The sequence below is a fragment of the Sus scrofa genome, chromosome 13 (genome assembly GCF_000003025.6).
Source record: "Sus scrofa isolate TJ Tabasco breed Duroc chromosome 13, Sscrofa11.1, whole genome shotgun sequence".
NCBI lineage: Eukaryota > Metazoa > Chordata > Mammalia > Artiodactyla > Suidae > Sus > Sus scrofa.
In genome coordinates, this window is record NC_010455.5 from 14,607,392 (window position 1) to 14,630,754 (window position 23,363).

The 23,363-nt window shown below is 40.2% G+C and overlaps 1 long non-coding RNA gene across 1 annotated transcript; it reads left to right on the forward strand.

Annotated features, from left to right (window-relative positions):
• Positions 5,006-22,371, forward strand: LOC110256548. The gene is made up of 3 exons (XR_002338177.1): positions 5,006-17,057; positions 20,648-20,753; positions 22,283-22,371. It is a non-coding gene; the product is annotated as an uncharacterized LOC110256548 (long non-coding RNA).

Below are 23,363 nucleotides of genomic sequence, written 5' to 3' on the forward strand. Positions count from 1 at the left end.
ACAATTTTTAAATAATGGTGATAAAATACCAAAGATCTATCAAAAGAGGGGAAGAGGGTCCTAATTATTGTCAAGACTGAAATGTTAATATTTGATCCCATTTGGTTTTGAATTGTTTGAAGACTGGTCCACAGCAGCCCTTAAAAGCACACCCACACAAGGGGGAAGGGGAAGGAGTGGGGTGGTTGGGGAGCTTGGGGTTAATAGATACAAACCATTGCCTTTGGAATGGATTAGCAATGAGATCCTGCTGTGTAGCACTGGGAACTATGTCTAGTCACTTATGATGGAGCATGATAATGTGCAAAAATGGACTGTGTACATGTATATGTAACTGCGTCACCATGCTGTACAGTAGGAAAAAAATTGTATTGGGGAAATAACTGTTAAAAAATAATTTAAAAAAAGCACACCCACAAATTCAAAGTTAGAATTACTTCGGGCCGTTGCATTTTTCAACTTCATGACATTTACTGCTTTTATGAGTTGCCCAAGATTAATGTATATGTCGCAGAACTTGTTGCAACACTTTACTGTTACTCGAAGAAAGTAGATATAAGTATACTGTTCTATCAAAGAGAATCAAAGACTCAAGCAATATAATTCCATGAACCTCATAAAACCATAAAAACCTGAAAATTTTAACCAGACTATAAATATGATGCAACTGCATTATAAACTAGGACAAGTTTAAATGTTCCCTTTCATGAGGTAGAAGTTGATTTTATTTGTATAAAACTGAAGAGTGCTGAATATGAACATACTCACCTCTATCCGTCTGAACCAACAAAGTGAAATCAAAACCTTTTACAAAAATTAATTAAGGTTATTATAAAGGACACTCCCCCCCCAGTTTAGACTTAGGAGAAGCTGGCAAACATCTCTCTTCTGTCCCTCCCAAAAAATAAAAAATCCTCCACTATCTCTCAGAATGCTTAGGACACCATTATTTTACCAATTATCTGGAATGGGTTATAATCAAAATTTGGATAACGAAGTCTTGGCATCCTCCCTCCCCAACCAGCCTTAATTGTCTCAATGGATTTCTTGTTCCTCTATTTTTATGTATTTGTAAGCTTTTATGTAGCTGAGGGGCATGGAAAAGAAGGGAGTGATGGAATTGAAGACCTCAGAATATAAAATTTAAGCCTTTTTTATGTTGATTTCATATATTAATTGTTTTGCTGTTAGAGTTTCCCCTTATGGTTCCAAAATGATACATAATTTCATATAATTCTTTTTACAAAATGTCTAGGCATGCACTAGTAAATTAGATAGGCATATGCAAACCTACTCTTTAACAAATGAAATTTACTCATTTCAGATCTTTTAATGGGTTGAAGTTAACTTCACTATGCTCTTAAGGAAAATTCTTGATAATTTTAAGAACTATGCTACTGCATGAATAGAAGAAAAAGCAATGGAAAAAACAGCATCCAGAAACAAACTCAGGTTACAACTGGGAACTTAATGCCATATTAAATCAGCAGGAAAAAGGCAAATCATTCAATAACTAGCTTAGGGACAATTGGCTATATACTTGGAAAAAATATATTTTTATACCCTTACCTCACACCATTCACAAAAACAAACTTCAGGTAAATAAATATTTAAATGTATTTTTAACTATAAATGTCATAGAAGATAATAAAGTAAAATATTTTTATAATCTTATGGGTAAGATGATTATAAGTTTTGCCAAGAAGTGTAAGAACCATGAAAGAAAATTTGTAAGGCTCAGCTACATACAATTGTATTACTTTATAAATTGAAACATAGCATAAAGCAAGGTATGTACTTTGAATCAGTAGTTTGGAAAAAACATATTTTGAACAGTTAGTTCTGGCAAAGGGCTAATATCCTTCATACATAAATGGTTCTTACAAATCAGTAATGAGAAAAGCAAACCATCCAATTAAACATGGCCCAGCAGAGTTAAAGTAGGTGTTAAACTCAAATAAGGAGGATTAATCACACTAATAAAGAAATGCTCAGTAAAATAACAATGAAATATAATGCCAGATATTTATAAGCTTAGTACTAAAGTATTACCAAGGATGTAGAGAAATGGGCAATATAACTCACTATTGGTGAAAGTGTAAATTAATATAGCCTTTGGGAATTCTCCTCGTGGCTCAGTGGGTTAAGAACCATGAGGAAGCATGTTCCATCCCTGGCCTCAATCAGTGGGTTAAGGATCCGACATTTCTGTGAACTGCAACACAGATCACAGACAGGGCTCAGATCTGGTGTTGCTGTGGCTGTGGCATAGGCCAGCAGCTGCAGTTTTGATTTGACCCCTAACCTAGGTAGTTGCCTATTCCACAGGTGCAGCCCTAAAAAGAATGTATACACACACACACACACACACACACACACACACACACACACACACACATATCCTTTATATGGCAGTAGTAATGGATTAAACATACTTATGACCCAGCAATTTTACCAGAAGGAAACTATCTTATAGAAATAGTGGCATGGGAATGCAAACATATCTATAAAAGAATGTTATGCCTTGTTTCAAATTCAAATAAATCAGTACTAATATTTATAAAGATCTTACTAAAGGGACAATAGAAAAATATAGTGTATCCATGTGTTTCAGTTATCACTGTATAACAAACCACTTTAAAACTTCAAGCTCAACACAGCATAATTTATTATTTCTCATAATTCTCTGGGATGGGAATACAGGCAGCCCAGCATAATTTATTATTTCTCATAATTCTCTGGGATGGGAATACAGGCAGCCCTTCTGATCTATGTGGAAATGATTGTGGCCAATCATGTGCCATGACAGTTGGTGACCCATCCAAGCCAGCAGTTTCAAGAGGTTTCACTCAGGTCTGGTCCTCAGTGCTCCTCACGTGGCTGACTCTGCCCCTCCTAGCCTCATGGCACAGCAGCTGGACTTCTCCTTCTGCACAGGATTTTTGAGAGATAGTATCCCAAGAGGTAAAGCACCCTTATGGAAGTACCTCTCAAGCATCTGCTGTCCCATTGGTCGAAGCAGTTCATATGGCCACATTCAGCACCATGTGTGTGGGTGGGGACTCCACAAAGGTAGGGGTGCCAGGGGATATGTTCTCTTGGACGTGCAACGGAAAATGGCACAGCCATTTAAAAAGAGAAACATGTCATTTTTATGTTTCTTGGTAGACAGAAAACTATCCAGGATGTATTTTTAAGATAAAAAAGCAAGTTATAGAACAGTGTTACTAATCTGATCACATTTGTATTTATTTTTTAAAAATTTAGGGAGTTCACCTGAGGCCCGGTGAAAACAAACCTGACTAGTATCCATGAGGATGTGGGTTCAGTTCACTCAGTGATTAAGGATCTGGCATTGCTCTGAGCTGGGGTGCAGGTTGCAGATGCATCTGTGGCTGTAGCGTAGGTTGGCAGCTGCAACTTGGATTTGACCCCTAGCCTGGGAACTTACACATGCTGCACCTGCACCCCCCCAAAATTTAACTAAATGTATATATTATACATATATTATATATGTGTATATATTATACATATGACACATATATATCTATGTATATATGTGTATGTATACACTCGCACACATAGATAGATAGATAAGGGGAGGGACAGAGAGATATAAAAGGATATACTCCATATACTTCAAAATATTATCCATAGTAATTACTGGGAATTAGGCTAGGAATAGAAAAGATTTGTTTTGTTTTTTAATTGTTGTTGTTGGTTTGGACTATAATTTTTATTTTCTCTTCTGTATCCTTTAAATTTGTTACAACCAGCATGTGTCATTTCTGTATTTTTCTTAAAGAGAAAAAGTATTCATAAATCTTCTTCAGTTCATGCACCTATACCTAGTTGCCATGAACCACACATTGATTCTGATCTACCAAAACAGTATGCGAAGGAGGGTGATAGGTGAGCAAAAATAGAACAGGGACATGAATTATGGCAGGAAAAAGTGTCCTGATGGCTTTTTAAACAGCTTTAGAACATGAAGAGATACTTCCATAATTTCTTCCTCCACTGAATGTGATTTGTCCCAGGCCAGATGCAAGTGCGATGCTGGTAGTAATTAAAATTTAATTTATTTTGCCACAGAAAAGATCTACCAGATGGATGTTTCTTTGCTTTTGTTGACTGGGTAGCAACCAGAATGTAATAATGATAAAGATGAGGAGGAGGATATAGTCCATAGTGCATGTGAAACACATCACATGCACAGCAATCCTATAAATTGTCTACTCTTATATAACTTGCACTTTTGCAATTAAGGAAACTGAAACTTACCCTGGGTCATGTAACAGGCATGTGGGAGCTGGGATCTGACCTCATGCAGTCCTGGCCCAAGGCTCCTATTATACTGCTTCTCCACAAGAACAATGATGATTGGTCTGAGTATATAAAAACGTCTTTAAAGAATTAGAAGCTCAATATAGCCAGACAAAACTATAATTAAAAAAGATACATACACCCCTATGTTCACAGCAGTTCTATTTACAATAGCTAAGACATGGAAACAACCTAGATGTCCATTGAGAGAGGAATGGATAAAGAAGATATGGTATAGTGGAGTACAGTGGAGTACTACTTAACCATAAAAAAGAATGAGATAATACCATATGCAGAAACATGAATGGACTTAAAGATTATCATACTAAGTGAAGTCATTCAGAAAGAGAAAGACAAATACCATATGATATCACTTATATGTGGAATTGAAAATACAATTCAAATCAACCTATCTACAAAGCAAAAACAAACTCACGGATATAGAGAACAGACTTGTGGTTGCCAATGCATGTGGAGGTGGAAAGGATTGGGGGTTTGGGATTAGCAGATGCAAACTATTATATACAGGATGGATAAACAACAAGACCCTACTCTATAGCACAGGAAACTATAATATCCTATAATGGAAAAGAATATGAATAAGAATATATATATATATATATGTGTGTGTGTATAACTGAATCATTTTGCTATACAGCAGAAATTAACATAACATAAATCAGCTATACTTCAATATGGTTTTTTAAAATAAATTTAAAAAATAAAAAAAAGTTTTAAAATAATTAGGAGCCCTATCCTTAATACAAATAAAATAGAGTGATTAACTAAAAGTTGTCCCTATGTCACACCCATCCTCCACTATCATTTGGTGTGCAGCTAGCTAAGATAAATGTACATTTGTGCTCATAATCTTAATTTCAGCATCATGAGAATTCAGAGGTAGTCAGGCACCTAGCTTACTTTTGGAACCACATATTTGCCACCCTGTACCAGGAAGAATGTGATCTACTGATATTCTAATGCTGAAATTAGAGAGCTCAAGCAACAGCTGATTGCACACCATGAGATCCACTAAAATCTGACAGCAGGCATAGTCACCAATTTTGACCATAATGACAGCAATGGGGAGACTTTTTGTTAAAGGGACAAGAGAGCAGATATCTGGCACCAAGCACTGGAAAAAAGCAAGACAGTTTTAAACAAGGACCACATGTGGTGACTCATTAGATGTTGAGAGCTAATAAGAAGCTGAAGATTTTTAGCTTAGCACTGATGCTGTGGGCCGCAGGATCTCCTAACATCTAGAAATTGAGAATGAATCAGGAGGTGGTGATAAATCCGGTGCTGATGCCTGGTGTGTGGAACTGTTATATTTTTAGGATAAATGCAAAGATGTAAAAATCCAAGAGAGTGCCTGAGTGAAGCAGCTATGTTGAGAGAGATTTGTGTATGAAGTATTCCTTCATTCACTAAGCAGAAACAATGCCATGGATAGCATCCCAGCTTTCAGAATATAGAAAATGGCCCCTTCTGGATGGAGCTGCCAAGCTAACACAGAAGAAAAAATTAACCAGATAAAGATTATAAACTGTAGTGGATGTTGGGATAATAGAAATAAAGGGTACCATGAGGGCATGGTCCAGAGAAGTGAAGAAATCCCAGTGGAGGTGCCAGCCCAGGACAAAAGAAGAAATATGAAAAGCAAAGGGAATTCCCACAGGAAGGGGGATAGGAATGGGTAAGACGGCCAGAGTCAGCAGGAGCTGGGTGGCTAGTAAGGATGGAGAGGCAGACAGATCCAGATCCTTGTGTTCTATACAAAAGCATCTCTGTTCTTACAGGCAGGAAAGCTATGTTATTAGCCACTTTTTTTTTTTTTTTTTTTGGTCTTTTTAGGGCCACACCCATGGCATGCGGAGGTTCTCAGGCTAGGGGTCAAATAGGAGCTATAGCTGCCAGCCTAAACTACATCCACAGCAACACCAGATCTGAGCTGCGTCTGTGACCTACACCACAGCTCATGGCAATACCGGATCCCTAACCCACTGAGCAAGGCCAGGAATCGAACCTATGTTCTCATGGATACAAGTCAGATTTCTTTCGGCTGAGCCTCGGTGGGAACTCCTAGCCACCATTTTTAAAAGGTAACCAGCTACCCACGTTTTTATTTTGAGAAAATGCTCTGTGCTATGCAGTGAACAAGATAAAGTCCCTGCCCTCGAGAAGTGTGTCTATTGGTGGAGGATTTCGGACAATAAACCCTTGGAAAATGTGTGCCAAGTGCTGGGGAGAAGGCAAGGAAGAGGCTTCAATTGGAGACAGTGAGTGAAGGGACAGGGAACACAGACCCTGGTTGTCCACAGTGACTGCTCTTGTGGAGGAAATATTTGAATTGAGATCTGAACAGTGAGAAAGGAGGAGGCTTGTGACGGTCTAGGAAAAGCATTCCAAGCTGAAGGACAGCAAGCTCCATAAGACAGAAACAAGCCAGCATGTGTTCAAGGCCCAGAAAGTGGGAAGAGGGGAAATAAAAGAGGGTGTAAGGAACATGAGGTCAGAGAGGCGAGACGAGGACAGACCAGAGAGGAACTTGAGGGAAGATGACCAAACATCCAGTGGGCCAACTTCCACAAGCTGTGGGCATGAACAAAAATAAATAAACAAATAAATAAAAGATGTGAAAGATGTTGTTAAGAGAATAAGAAGACAAGCCACAGACTGGGAGGAAACATTTGCGAAAGACACATCTAATAAAGGACTGTTCTCCAAAATAATCAAAGAACTCTTAAACCTCAAAAATAAGAAGCAAACAACCTGATTTTTGAAATGAACCTATAGACTTTAACAGATTTCTCACCAAACATATATAGATGGCAAATTTGCACATGAAAAGATGCTCCATATCATATGTTATCAGGGAAATGCAAATTAAAATTATGAGATACCACTATACACCTGTTAGAATAGCAGAATCCAGAACACTGACAATACAAATGCTGGTGAGGATGTGGAGCAATAGGAACTGTCATTCAACCCCTGGTGGAGTGAAAACTGGAACAGCCACTATAGAAGATGGTTAGGCAGTATCTTACAAGAATAAGTATACTCTAAAATAATTAAGCAATTATACTTCTTGGTATTACCCAAAGGAGTTGAAATAAAAACCTACATGTGAATAGTTATAGCAGCTTAATTCATAATTGTTAAAAACTGGAAGCAACCAAGATGTCATTCAGGAGGTGAATAAAGAAGCTGTTGATCATCCATACAATGCAATATTATTCAGGAATAAAAAGAAATGAGATACCAAGCCATGAAAAGGCCACAGAGGAACCATAAATGCATATTACTAAGTGAAAAAAAATTGAGAAGTATGTGTGTATATATATATATATATATTGCATGATTCCAACTGTATGGAATTCTGGAAGAGGCAAAACTATGGAAATCAGTGATTGTCAGGGTTGGCTAGGGGTAGGAGGTGATAAGGAGGTGAACAGGCAGTGAAAATACTTTGTAGCCATAATGATGGCTACAGGGTGTTATACATTTGTACAAACCCATACAATGTACAACACTAAGCGTGAACTATAAACTATGAACTTGGAATGACTATGTATCAATATAGGTCATCAATTGTGACAAATGTACCATTCTGGGAGGGGAGGTAATATATACATGGGGTCAGGTATATATGGGAAAGATCTACCTTCCCCTAAATTTTGCTGGGAGGAATCTAAACTGCTCTAAATACATTGTCTTAATTTTTTTTAGGGCTGCATGTGCCACATAGGGAAGTTGCTAGGCTAGGGGTCGAATTAGAGCTGCAGCTGCCAACCTATCCCACGGCTACAGCAAAGCAAGATCTGAGCTTCATCTGTAACCTACACTATAGCTCACAGCAACGCTAGATACGTAACCCACTGAGTAATGTCAGGGAGCGAACCCGCATCCTCGTGGTTAGTAGTCAGGTTCGTTACTGCTGAACCATAACAGGAACTCCCTTTATTTTTTTTTTTAAGTGACTCTTTAAAAAAGTTTAGAGTTACTTGTCATTTCTGTTTAAAAAGTTATTTCTTTTGAAAATGTTATCCCTTGTTAAAAAATATACAGCATTATAAAATACAATTAAAAATGAAAAAGCATCTGAAGCAGACCTCCCCACAGGCCCACCCCTGCCACCACTTGTCCTCAAAGTTGACATTTGAGTCTCAAGGGTAATCAAGAACACAGAATTCATTCCAAAAATCTCTGTGGCTCAGTTGGAACAACTGTTTGTGTTTATAAGGCACATGGTTTGATGAAGATTACATTTATTTTAGATTAGTCTGGGGGCTGGCCTTGTTGTTTTAAAAATCTAAAGAAGAAATTACAAATTTAAACAGTTTGTGTTAGTGGCAAAGCCTGCTGTTTGCTCTAGCAGATGCTGTCAGTGCTCTGCCCACATTCTGTGGGCACTTGTTCTACTAAAAGCACCTAGGATTCCCTACTAGGCAGCTTTCTTCAGGCCTCCCTGGGGCACAGGCTGGGAGTCTGGGGGATTAGCACCCCTGGTAGGAACCCCAGCACAACCCAGTTGGGTAACTCTGAGAATATGTCCTTTATCTCCCTTCTTTCTCTCACTTTCCTTCTTCCCTGGTATTTCCTGTTTCCTTCTCCTGAATAAAATACTTACATACTGTTTAAGGTGTGGTTCTCCTGTAACCTAAACTAAGACCATTATCTTCCCAATAGTTATATACCTTATTTCTTGTCAATGTGACTTGCATTTCCCTGGTGTTCCAAACTTCCAGTTCAAGTTCATGAGCTTCAGGGGAGGCTGGCTCACCCCCACCGCAGTGGAGGGGTCTTGATTTGTCTAGACCCAGAGCACTGTTCCTGTTCTTCTGCGTGAGCAGGTGGCTTAGGTACAACCAATGAGACCTGGAGGCAAGTCAGCCAGAGGACTTCGAAGACATAGGAAAAGCAAGTTTATTTTCATTCCCTGGCTTTGGTCACGTCTGGATAAGATGCTAGAAGTGGTGGAGTCATCTTGCAACCATGAGGTAAGACCTTGAGGGAACAGAGACAACATGGAGGACACAGAACCACGAGAACCCCCAAGAGCAGAGGTAGAACCATAATTATTCACATCTGGAGCTGCCCCGCCTTTGAAATCCTTGTTCTGTGAAATAATTCCTGTTGAGTAAAGCAATTGAGTCGTGGTTGTTTTTTGTTACTCCAGGCAAAAAACACCTAATTAATAAATTTTTAGGACTAGAGAAAGCAAACCCCACAATCTTTAGAGTGTCAAGAGTCTGGATGTGGTCACTAGAGCAGAAGTCAAGAGCCAAAAGAGGAAAAACAATTCAAGGAAAGGGGGGCAGAGATGGAATCCTATTCACCGAGTAATACCAGCAAACAAAGCTAGAATGTACAAACCAGGAAAGGAGGGCACTAAGAGTGGATATCAGCCAACCTGCCTTCCTTCTTCCTTTCTTCCACTCCATTTGTAAGCACAAACTCTGTCCCAGGCACTTCCAGGAGCTGAGCATTCAGTGGTGAGCAAGATTGACAGGCCATAGCCCTTGGGACACTTGCAACCAAGAAAATCACTAGCAAGTTGGAGCCTAGGAGTGCATTTTAAAGCAAGAATAAGGAAGGTGGACCCAGGTATGGACCCAGATAAAACTCTGTGGAGCAGCTGGATGCTATTTCTGATGCCTTCCCCCAATCACGTGGGCATCTTGACTCCCAGTCTCGCCTCAATGGAGGCAGGAAAGACTCCTAACATTAGGCAGCATCTGTGCCTAAAATCCCCAGAGAAAGAACTCTTCCGAAGGCCTCACTGGAACTCTGTGAAATTGGCACTATTTGGTAAATGGCCCGTTAGAAGAGAAAAATCACTTATTGAAAAAATGAAAACAAAAAGCAACAAAAAACAAACACACACACACACAAAACCCATCCAGATGGAAACTGGTATTTGGCAAATGATTTTTTCCCCTCAAGTTAGAAATGACCTATGTTGAAAATGTCAGGTAAGATCAATCTTTTTTTTTTCTTTTTTTTTAAATTTTTTAATGGTTAACTGTTTCCATTTCAAGGTCCAAAGTTGACCAGATTCAGCATTTCTGCCACCAGGGAGCGCTGTGCCCAGTGAACAGTGGGGTAGGCTGGCCTGCACTTCCCGCATTGCCCACAAGGGGCGCTTAGCCAGCCTCGCGGACCCCCAGCGCATGCTCTGTTCTGTGGCGTAGAGCCGAGCTGACTTGCCGCCTACCCAGGCTGGGCACCCCATGTCGGAGTCTCAGCTGACAGAGCTCAGTCCCAGTGAGACCAGCTGGGATTTCAGCTTCAGGACAGTGGCAGTGGAACCCTGGGTTTCCTGATGATGCAGGCAATACTGGGAGGAAAAGGTGAGGAAAAAAGAGAAGTGAGGAAAAGTGAAAAGCTTCCTGTGTGCCACTGACTGCTGTGGCTCATCTGTCTTCAGATGACCCAGGAAGGGCTCAACTTGGAAAACTTTTTTTTAAGTCAATTATGTGTGTGGTGCAGAGGTTGGAAGGTGGTCCAGATTTCCCAGCACCCTTTATTGTGGGGACTGTCCTTCCTCTTGGTGTGTCCTTGGCCCCTGTGTCATGAATTAAGTGACCCTCTCCATGTGGGTTGAATTCTGAGCTTTCTATTTATTTCCTCTGGCCTCTGCACCTGTTTTGTGGCCAGTTCCACACTGTTTTGGTGACCATCGCTCTGCAAAATAGTTCAAAGACAGCCAAAGTAGTTTGACGTCTATGCAAGAGGCATGGAGGCTCCCCACCTGCAAATCATTTTGTGAATCCATGTGGCCTGGTGGGGGGTTGGGCCGTGAGGAAGTGATAGGGCTAGGGACTTAGGATCACTATGGAAGAATTCTGAGAGCAAAGCCTCACACAACTCTAGTGCCACCATGTCATTCCCACCAACAAGTAACCTCTTTTTTTTTTTAATGTTGGAATATAGTTGATTTACAGTTGCTACATTAGTTTCAGGTGTACAGCAAAGTGAATCAGTTATACATATAGATATAGCCATTCCTTTTCAGATTCTTTTCCCATATGAGGTTATTACACAGTATCACATATATTTCCCTGTGTTATACAGTAGGTCCTTGTCTGTTATCTGTTTTATATATAGTAGTGTGCATGTTATTCTCATTCCTAATTCATCCCTCCCACAGTCACCTCTTTTTTGTTTTTTATTTTTGTGGGAAAGCTCTTTACTGGGGGCATCCAGCAGAAGGAGCAAGGCCATCTCCCCCTACTTGGAAATCTGTATGGATAAGTTCATAGTCAGCAGGGGAAAAAATACTTGGAATATCTTCCCCGGCACAGAAAGGATGTCAGCCACTCAGATACTCATTTTACTATAACCAGTTGCAGAAAAACTTGGAAGAAGGGAAGTCTTGACTTCTGCCTATCCCTCTGGAAGAAATTATTTTAGAATTAAAAGGTGAACAGAGACAAAGTGTGAAACTATACTTTTTTCTCTTGGAATTTATGCCATAAAAACCGAATCCTGAAGATGGTAGGTACCCATTTCTGAGTGTCAAGCTATAAATTGACCCAAACATCTCTGAAACATAAAGTGCAACATGATAGATATAGATTATCCTTTAGTATTGATGAGCCTCTGAGATTTACTTAGATGTTTTACTGAATGTTTATCATTTATGCATTAAATCTGGTAACACCTTTTTTTTTTTTTGCACTGAACTGCAGATGCCGTGTTATCTACCTACTGCTGTTCTCCTTTGTATATGCTCTGCTTTATTTTCAAATGTATCAGAAATATCCACACATACACATTTATGCTCTCTTTTCAAGGTAATATGGCTGGTAATTATGTTATAAAAATGTATGATTATTGCTAAAAATATATGGGTCTCTGAAATTAAAATATTCTTTAATATTTTTGATTCATTTATTTATTCATTCCACAAATATTTGTGAAACATCTAAACAGGCTACATGCTAGAATACTGGGCTGCAAGCTAGATTTGTCACTATAAGTCTGTCTTTAGAAACTGCTTTTCTGCAGTTACCTTACAATGGAACCAGTTAATCATGAGTTATTAATACCAAGGTTTGAATAATAAAGTGGTACAAGATGGCAAAAGATAGGTGCAAGATCAGATTCAGACCCTAAGATTCTTAGAATGGAAGATACATCATAAAAATGGGAGTTCTGTCATGGCTCCTGTCATGGCTCAGCGAATCTGACTACTTTTCATGAGGACAAGAAGTTTGATCCCTGGCCTCTGTCAGTGGGTTAAGCATCCGGTGTTGCCGTGTGGTGTAGGTTGCAGATGCGGCTCGGATCTGGCATTGCTGTGGCTGTGGCGTAGGCCAGTGGCTACAGCTCCAATTCGACCCCTAGGCTGGGAACCTCTATATGCCAAGGGAGCAGCCCTAAAAAGACAAAAAAAAAAAAAAAGATGATCAAGAGATCATGAAGACCATGGGAAAATCTGAGACACACTCAAAGAAACTTACAAGCAACTGACAAATTGTTGGTGACAGAGATCTGTGCTCAAAGCCCTGAGCTCCATTCTTTAGTTCCTGTTGGTGCCTGAGAGGTACGCCTAGTAGCACCTACAAAGCACAATTTTCAACCACCTGAGACATCATCACAGAAGACCAATCCCTCTACAGGCTTTATGCTTTTTTTCCACCAAGTTCCAGTTGCTCTCCAGTTCTGAATGCAGAATTTCAACACTGTTTCGTAAAGGGGTGTGATTTGGATTCATTCTGACACATCCATCTGTGGCTCATCCTCTTTGTTTCATGACAAAGCATCATTTATGCCACCTGAAATCCTTATCTTCTAATGCATAGAACAAAACATCACATCATCAGTCAACAAGTTGGAAAAGGGGAGACTTAAGGCAGCAATAACAAACTAAGTCCCCCTACATGTGCCAATTTTAATGGGAGATGTAGGCAGTTGGCAGGCTAGTGTTGAGAGCCCTGAAATCCAAAGGCAACCTCTGACCAGTGATGTAAATTCAGAAATTCTGCTTCATCATTTTTCTCAGAAGAAATCAGGCTCTGTAAGCTCTCTTTAATCCACTATCTCAGGGAAGACAGAAATCAGTATGGTAATTAGTTATTTACAGCCAGAATGCCTGTAACTTTTCCCAATCTCAAGGGAAACCCATCAGGAGTTTTCTCGAAGACCATGGACTAAAAATAAATGAAGTGAAGGATTTTTCATCAGACAGTGGCAAAGCCTGGTGATCTGATGTTATTCCATGTCATCCAAGCGCTCATGCTGGGCAGAAGGAGCTGTGGGTTCTCAATAAGGCATCATTTCCAGGACCTACAATTCTGATTCAGAATGAGCACCAGAGTAGAGCAGAGCTGACCCAGAGTCAGGCTGTATGAAGCAAGTAGGGAGGTAAGGCTGGGAATGACTCAGACCCAAAGAGTCAAAAGGAAATCTGACCTTGTGGATACGTCCACCAGGCTGATGGCTTTTCTCCTGGCTCCCACTTCTGCTCAGTCGACAGGCACCACTGGCAGGACATCAGAAAGTACAGGAAGGATGACATCATTGCAATGGATCTCAAACATTTTGGTCTTTGACTCATTTACTCTCTTAAAAGATCAAAAGTATATCTGTTGGTATTAGAAATGAACACAATTTATACCTATTGATTTTACTGTATTAGAAATTAAAACTGAAAAATTACACTAATGACTGAGCTATAGGAACAGAGAATCTATTGGTGTTAGAAAATTAACTTATTAATATAGTTCAAGAGTAATAATTCCATAGTACCTTAACATGTGTTTATGAAGCATGACTGTATTTACCCAAACAAGCAATAATTTGTGATAAAATTGACACATTTCACATTTTTGCAAATCCACTTAATATCTGGCTAAGTAGGAGACAGCTGGATTTTCAGATCTGCTTCTGCATTCAATCTCCCGCCGTATCATACATCATTGAGTTCCTGAAAAATTCCACTGTATACTCATGAGAACATTAAACAATGCAAATGTCTCAGTATTATTAGGAAAATACTTTTGAAAATACCTAAGAAAGAAAATACTTTTGAAAATACACCAAGGAGTCCCCACAGCACACTTTGAAAACTGCTGGTTGGACTATTATTGCCCCTGACTCTCTCGTTTGTAGGCTACAAGCTGGCAGTGGTGGTGCCCCATAGTCAGAGCTATATCTCCTGTTGGGTAGCCATTCCCTAGCCTCCCCTGAGCCTGTGTTCCCTGTTGTTGCTAAAAGCTCCCTGTTGTTGCTAGCCCTAGTTGCTTCCAAGCCCTTGCTGGCTTCTCTTAATCTTGCCCACACCTTTTTTTGTAAGTAGGCCCTTCATTAAACTCTCACCGATCATCTTTTGTCATGCCTGTGTGTGCAGTGGGCAGACTCTAAGCTGGTCTCCAGTGATCCCCCTCCTTGTGCTCATGCCTCTGTGCAATCCCCACCCCTTGTGGGTGGGCAGGACCTGGGATTTGCTTCTAACTAGTAGAACGTGGCAAAAGTGGTGGGATGTCTCTCTCTCACATGCGCGCGCGCACACACACACACACACACACACACACACACACACACACACCAGTTGCGTTATGTTGTGTAAGACTCTTCTTCCATTCTCTCCTTGATGGAGGAAGTGGCCCATGGGAAAGGTAACTGTGTGACAAGAGCTGCAGACAGCCTCTAGGGGTGCGGCACAGCCTGCAGCTAACAACCAGCAGGAGCTAACCCCCAGCCACACAGCGACAAGGAGATGAGCTCTGAGCTTCAAAGGGACTCTGCCCCTTTGAGCCCCCAAATAAAAATACAGCCCATCAACACCTTGATCACAGCCCTATGAGACCTGAGTGGAGGATTCAGATTTGGCAACATTCCTAATCCATGGAAATTGGAATAATACAGGCAGACTACTTTAAGCTGCTAAATTTTTGGTAATTTGTTACATAGCAATAGATATCTAAGTGCCATCTTCCTCCCCAACCCTGACTCATAAACTTTCTGCACACTATTAAACATTTTATTTGACCACTGCTGTCCAATTTTTTTTCCCCACTGTATGGAAACAACCCAAATGTCCATCAACAGATGATTGGATTAGGAAGATGTGATATATATACACAATGGAATACTGCTGTCCAATTTTTAATGGCCTTCCCATATTCATTTTCATGTCGCATGATAGCTACAAAGGAAGTAAAAACTGTATGTGCGGAAGTGTGTCATGATACTGGAGTTTTTGGTTTTTTTGTTTGTTTTTTTTTTTTTTTGGCTACACCCATGGCATGTGGGAGTTCCTGAGCCAGGGAACAAACCTGAACCAAGCCACAGCAGTGACCTGAGACGCAGCAGTTATAATGCCATTTCCTTAACCCATTGAGCCATCAGGGAACTCTGAGTTTTTATTATTTAAACTTGGATCAAGGAGTTCCTGTTGTGGCTTAGCTGGTTAAGGATCCTACATTGTCTCTAAGGATGCAGATTTGATCCCTGGCCTGCTGAGCGGTTGAAGGATCCAAGGTTGCTGTAAGCTGCAGCATAGCTCGCAGATTCAGGACAGATCTGGTGTTGCTGTGATTGTGGCATAGGCCACAGCTGCAGCTCTGATTCAACCCCTGGCCCAGGAAATTCCATATGCCATGGGTGTGGCTATAAAAAGAAAAAAAAAAAAAAACTTGGCTCCAGTCGACTTTTCTCTGGATTAAAAGGATGTAATATATAAAGTTTATATACACAAGACCCTTTTGCTTTTAGTTCTATAAAAATTAATACTAGTACAATATACACAAAATATTTGCATATGTCATAGTATATAGTATACGTGTAGTTTTTAAAAAGGTAATATCATGAGGGCCTGCTTACTTACCACCAGCTTAAAAAACATTACAAAAACTTGATGTTAACTCTCCGGATATACATCTGAAACGTATTTTCTTGCCTCCCTAACCAGGTAACTAGTATCCTGTATTTTGGGCTGATCACTCTCTTGCTTTTTGTTGTCAGTTACCAACCCTATATGTTGATATATGTATATTGTTGAGTTTTCAATGTCTTTGTGCTTCACTAATATACGTATATATACATGTGAATATATGTATGTATATAAATTTATCTGCAACTTGCTTTTGTTTCTCTATTAGAGGTTCAGCTATGCTGCAGACACAGCTGTAATTTATTCATGTTTTATTGTACCTTAACTTATTTATCCACTCTCCTATCTGTGTATGTTTAGATTATCTTCAGTTTTCATTTTGAGCAGTTTGCTGTACATATGAGCAGGACTTTTTCAAATCTAGGTGTATACCTAGGAGTGGAATTGCTGGATTGTAGGATATATTAATCTTCACCTTCATCAGATAATACCTAGTTCTTTTCCAAAGTGACTCTGCCATTCGTTGCTCTTACAAGCCATGTATAAGGCTTCTTGTTCCATGTTTTGCTGATAAGCCTAACTTACCTTTGATTAGCATATTATGTTACTCTTTACTTTCCTGTCATGACAAAGATCAGGGGCAAAAATTAAAATTGTATCAGTTGTAGAAAATCATCTAAGCTGTATTTTCTCTGTTAATTCATTTAAAAACTAATACTTGTTGAAAGTTGCCTAGACACTGTTCTAGGCACTGTGGAGGTAGCCACAACAGAGCAAGCCTCCCGCCTGGTGGAACTGACATCTCCAAGGAGACAGAGAGTAAAGCTCAGAACACATTGGGAACCAATCAGCACATGGAGAAAAACATCACACAAGGAAGAAGGTTAGTGTTGTTGGGGTGAGAAGCGGGTACGGTGGTGAATGGGTGGGGCCAGGGAGGCTCCCTGAGAAGGGGATGCTGAGCAGAGACCCACAAAGAAGTGATGGAAGCACCATTAGAAATCGTGGAAAGAACATTCCAAGTGAGCCAAGCAGGTGGGCATCCCAGAGGTGGGACCACTTCTGCCCTGCGTGAGGCTGAGTGAAGGAAAGCAAGAGTAATGAGATCAAGAGCAGTAAGAGGTGGACAGATCGAGAAGGGTACTGGGGCCACTGAGAGGATGTTGACTTTTGCTCTAAGAGACACCAGAAATCATTGGGAGGTGTTGAATGTGACATGACCCACAAGTATACTGAGTGGAGTCCTGGCTTATTGGTTACAAATAGACTACGGGGACCTGGGGTGAGCAGGAAATCTTGGGAAATGGAGGCGATAATAATTCAGGTAGCTGATGGTGTTGATCTGAACCTGGATAACAGTGCAAAGGTGAGGAGATTTCTGTGACTAAGCCCAGAGTCTGCCAATGAGCTGTCTATAGGCTGGGGAGAGTTTCCAGGGATGACTGGCTTTTTCCAGCATGAGCAATTTTAAGGTAGAGCTGCCTTTAATTGAATGGGGAAGGATTCCAGAAGGGTGGGCTTGTGGGAATGCTAGTCAGAGTGGCGATTTGGAGCTGTGGAGGTGTTCGTTAGACATCCCATGGACACATTGAATGGCAGTTGTACATATGAGAGTGAAGCAGGTCCTCAACCTCAGCACCATGGACATTTTAGGCTGGATTATTCTTTGTGGGGATGGGAGTGGGGGTTGTCCCATGCATTGTTTGATGTTTAGCAGCAGCCTTGGCATCCACCCACTGGATGCAAGTAGTACCCACCCCCCAACCTAAAAAGTCTGTAGTCATTGCTAAATATCCTCCAGAGTGAGGGTGGGGACCTAACTGTCCTGAGATAAGAACCACTGGAGTGAAAATCAGTTATAAAAACAGGCCTGAGCTGAAGACATAAATCTGGGAATCATTAGCACAAAGGCAGTATTTGAAGTCATTAAACCAATAGATACCATCAAAGAGTAAATGGAAAAGAAAAAGCATCCAAGGCCTGAGATTGAGAGTGAGAGGTGCCAGTATATTGGAATCAGAGAGGTAAGAAATAACCAGCTAAATTTAAGCAAAAAAATATGTAAGTCAGGTGGAAGAAATGAAGAGAATGTGATGTCCAAGTGGGGGAAAAAAAAAGTTTATCAAAAAAAGAAAGAATATGGGAGTTCCCATAGTGGTTCAGCAGTAGCGAACATGACTAGGATTCAGGTTTGATCCCTGGTCCTTACTCAGCGAATTAAGGATCCAGCATTGCCATGAGCCATGGTATAGGTCACGGATGCAGCTAGGATCCCACGTTTCTGTGGCTGTGGCATAGGCTGGCAGTCTAATTCCAATTGGACCCATGGCCTGGGAACTTCCATATGCTGTGGGTGCAGCCCTAAAAAAAAACAACAACAACATAAAAGAAGGAATATGCAACTGTGTCAAACAAGTGAAATAGAATTGAGAATGGATCATTTGGCTTGGTGTCATGAAAGATATTGATGACCTTGATATCATCTACCTATAAATTGCAAAGTATGGCATTGACTTAACAAAATATTGGTCTTCTGTGTATTACCCAGCACCATCACTTTCTCTGTTAAAACAACCAAAATGAAACAAATCAAATGCAGTGCTATTTTTCTGTTGAGTTTCGCAGGTAATCCTTTGACAAATCTATTTGATTTGGACAAAAGCAGGTTTCTGATTCCAGAAATAAAAGAAAATAATTATATACATTGAATAAAAAAATGTTTTCAATGAGTTTTCTGTAGATGGAAAGAGGAATCAAACATCAACTAAATGGAGAAGCAGTGGCAGGGCATGTTTTATAAAGATGCAAACACTTATTGAGTTCAAAGGGAAATTTTGATGATTCAAGGGAGAGAGGAGAAAATTGTTAGAGTCATATCCTTGGGTAAGCAAGGGAAGTTTGAGTCATGCTGTGTACATTTCCATATATTTCATAGATGCCAAGAATGTTAAGTTTGAGATACATACAGCAGGTGCTATATCCTCTTAGCACTTTCTGTCTTGTACATGCTTACAACTTCTGCCTCAAGCACAGCAAAAGAGAAGGCTTGGCCCAGAAATGTTGACCTCCCATCCCCCAAGTAGTCCTCAGCCAAGTATCCTGGCTCCTTTGCCTTTGGGGAAAGGGCACCCCTAAGGAGGTTTCTGGGCCACCGCCTTCCCCCCAGAGATCTCCAGGGAGGCTGGGCCCAGTGCCCACAGCAGAAATCTGCTCTTTGTCTTTCCCTGTACCAGTTGGTTTCTCTTCCCTGCCTCACTTCACTTTCTGGATCACCTCCCAAATAAGCTGCTTACAGTCAAATCCTTGTCCCAATGTCCTAATGTCTGTTCTGGGGAAACTAAACCCAAGACAGTGTCAATTCAAACAATGTTAAGCCCTACGTACTAGTTAGTAGTACTTCTTACAAGTTGCCTAGAAAATGTGTCATTCTGACTAACTTCAAACAATGTCTGTGTGTCTTAGCAGGTTTCAACCAGAGTATACCATAACACAGAAGAGTATTTATCTTGACTAAAATGGCCCCATATCTGTGCTTGAGTGTCACTCTCTGTCACATCAGCCTGATAGCACTCAGTGTTTAGCTTGATAAGTGGTTCCCTTTGATAATACACCATGGGTCCAGCATTCTGCTCACTACAATTTTCAACTCCATCAAGGGAAGCCCAAGACATCTCAGAATTCCCATAGATTTTCAAACTGTGCTTCATTTGTTCTATGATGCACTCAATCTGTCTTGTCCCTTTGAACAGGACTCACCAGGGGATACAATTAAATAGCCACTGTCTTTGTTTTTTTTTTTTTTTGGGGGGGGGTTGGTTTCATACTCCCTAGCTTGCCATTTCTTTTTTTAGTCTGAATTGGGTTGCTTCCTGACCTTCCCCCACCACGATGAAGATAAATCATTCATCTTTCATTTAAAAATCCCACAGATGTAGTTAACCATAATGTAGATACTTGTAGTTTCTTAACACTGTAAGATTTCATTTTATATAGAGAATAATTGCTAATATTTATATAGTGCTTCTTATGTGCCAGACACTGTTGTAATAAATGATTCATGAGGGGGTTTTTTCCTTGCTTCACATCAACTCTGTTTCGCAGATACTAATATTATCTCCATCTTACAAGATTGAATTATTATGAATTTTAATTGGTACATTTTGATCCCACAGCACTTCAGGGCTAGAAACAATCTTGAAAGTACATTTAAGTGATCTTTTCTTGGTCAATAGAAATGTTTCCAAGTACTCTGGGGTAATTTATAGACCCAGAGAACCAACCCCTTAGGAATAGTTTACAGATGCTCTGAAGAGAATTGCATCCCCCTACAATTCACATGACACCATAAATCCTAGTGTGATGGCATTTGGGGGATGAGGTTTGGGTGAGATCATGAGGGTAGGACCCTCATGATGGAGTTAGCATCCATACATGAAGACACCAGAGATTTTGGTCTTGTTCTCTCTCCACCAGGTGAGGACATAGCAAGAAGGTGACCATCTGCAAGCCAGGCAGCAAGTCCTTACCAGGAACCAAATTGGCTAGTACCTTGGACTTCCAGCCTCCAGAACTGTGAGAAGTAAATAGCCACCCAGACTACGGTATTTTATTATAACAGCCTGAACTGGCTATGACAACAGGTTTCTGTAGGACCGGCATGGCCTCTTTCTCCAGGCCAACCTTTGTCCCCACCCATCCACCTCTGACACTCTGATCACAGTAGCATCATTGTGTTTCTGCAAACTCCCTCTCCTGGGTTTTGATAAACATTGTTTCCTCTGCGATAGACAAAATGATGGCCCTCAAAAATGTCTATGTCACAATCCCCCAAACCCATGAATATGTTACTTGATATGAAAAAGGGACCTGGCAAGTGTTATTAAGTTAAGGATCCTGAGGTGGGAAGGTTAGCTTGGAATAAGCAGGTGGGCCCAGAGTGATCACAAGAGTCCATACAAGGAAGGGAGGAGGTTCAGAGTCAGAGGGAAAGAGAGGTGACCACAAAGTAAGCTTAGAGTGATGGCATTGCCGGAAGAGGGCCAGGAGCCAAGGCATGTGGCAATGGGCTCTAGAATCTGGAAAAGGCACTTCTGCCTAGAGCCTTCAAAAGGAGTGAAGCCATTCCATTTTAGACTTCCGAACTCCAGAGCTGTAAGATAAAAAATGGTGTTTATTTATGTCACTGTGGTCATTTGTTACAGCAGCAATAAGAAACTAATAGTGTCTTCCCACTTCCCTCTTATCGAACCTTCAGATGCTGATTCTAATAACCCTTCCTCAGAGAGGGGAGTATCACTTCCTTAAGCACTTTGACCACAAACTCAAAGAAATGCTCCTGTTACATTTTCACAGCACCCCATGCTTTTCCTGCATAACACTAAGCACTTTTGGCTTATTTGATTACCAGCTGTGTAATCCCCCAGATTCCAGCTTCTGTTTTTTTCTCGCCATTATATGCCCAGCATCTCACACAGTAATATTGCAAACATTCAATAAATAGTTGTTTAAAGAATAAATAAATGAAGTAATAAATTAATATAGGATGTGAAAATGATTTCATGGCTCTAAAAGAGACACATGAATATTATTGCTATAATTAATATTCAGCTGCTTAGACCTCCAAATAAAAATCAATGCCGTATATAAAAGGCATCATAATTATCTATGAAGCATTATTCCTATAGTAAAAAATATTAGAAACAGCTCCTAGTTAATAAGAAACTAGAGGCTCATCTCTATCTCATTTTCATCCTTCTGTCTATTTTTAAAAAATTTTATTGGAGGGTAGTTGATTTACAATGTTTTGTTAGTTTCAGGTGTACAGCAAAGTGATTCAGTTATGCATATTACATACCCATTCTTTTTCAGTTTCTTTGCACATATAGGTTATTATAGAATATTGAGTAGACCTCCCTGTGCTATATAGCAAGTCCTTGTTGGTTATCTATTTTATATATAGTAGTGTGTATAAATTAACCCCAAACTCCTAATTTATCCCCCCTCCTTTCCCCTTTGATAACCATAACTTTGATTTTGAAATCTGTGTGCTGAGCAATATTCTATAGTGTATGTGTTTATTAAGTCATGTCTTTCTCTTGTTTCTGCCAGATCACATATATGAAAACTACCTTAAAAAGGAAATTGGGGAGTTCCCGTCGTGGTGCAGTGGTTAACGAATCCGACTAGGAACCATGAGGTTGCAGGTTTGATCCCTGGCCTTGCTCAGTAGGTTAAGGATCCTGCATTGCCGTGAGCTGTGGTGTGGGTCCCAGACGCGGCTTGGATCCCATGTTGCTGTGGCTCTGGCGTAGGCCGGTGGCTACAGCTCTGATTAGACCCCTAGCCTGGGAACTTCCACATGCCGTGGGAGCAGCTCAAGTAAGACTCCATTACTCATAATACTCTATTGTATATATACAATGGAGTATTACTCAACCATAAAAAGAATGAAATAATGACATTTGCAGCAACATGGATATGTAGATATAGATATAGATACCAAATCTTCTTTATCCAGTACTCTGTCAGTGGACATTTTTGTTGCTTCCATGTCTTGGCTATTGCAAATAGGGCTGTGATGAACATGGTGGTGCATGTATCTTTTTGAATTATGGTTTTCTCTGGATATGTGCCCAGGAGTGGGATTGCTGGATTGTATGACAGTTCTATATTTAGTTTTTTAGGGAAGCTCCATACTATTCTCAATAGTGGTTGTAATAATTTATATTTCCACCAACAGTGTAGGAAGGTTCTCTTTTTCTACACCCTCTCCAGCATTTATTGTTTGTAGACTTTTTGATGGTGGCCATTCTGACTGGTGTGAGCTGATACCTCATTGTAGTTTTGATTAGCATTTCTCTAGTAATTAGTGATGTTGAGCATCTTTTCATGTGCTTTTTGGCCATCTGTCTTCTTTAGAGAAATGTCTGTTAAGATCTTCTGCCCAATTTTTTAATTGGGTTGTTTGTGTTTTTGATATAGAACTCCATGAGCTGTTTGTATATATTGGAGATTAGTCCCTTGTTAGTTGCTTTATCTGCAAATATTTTCTCCCATTTTGTGAGTTATCTTTTTGTGTTTGTTTTTATGGTTTCTTTGCTGTGCAAAAGCTTCTAAGTTTAAGTATGTCCCATTTGGTTATTTTTATTTCATTATTCTAGGAGGTGGATCCCAAAAGATATTGCTGTGG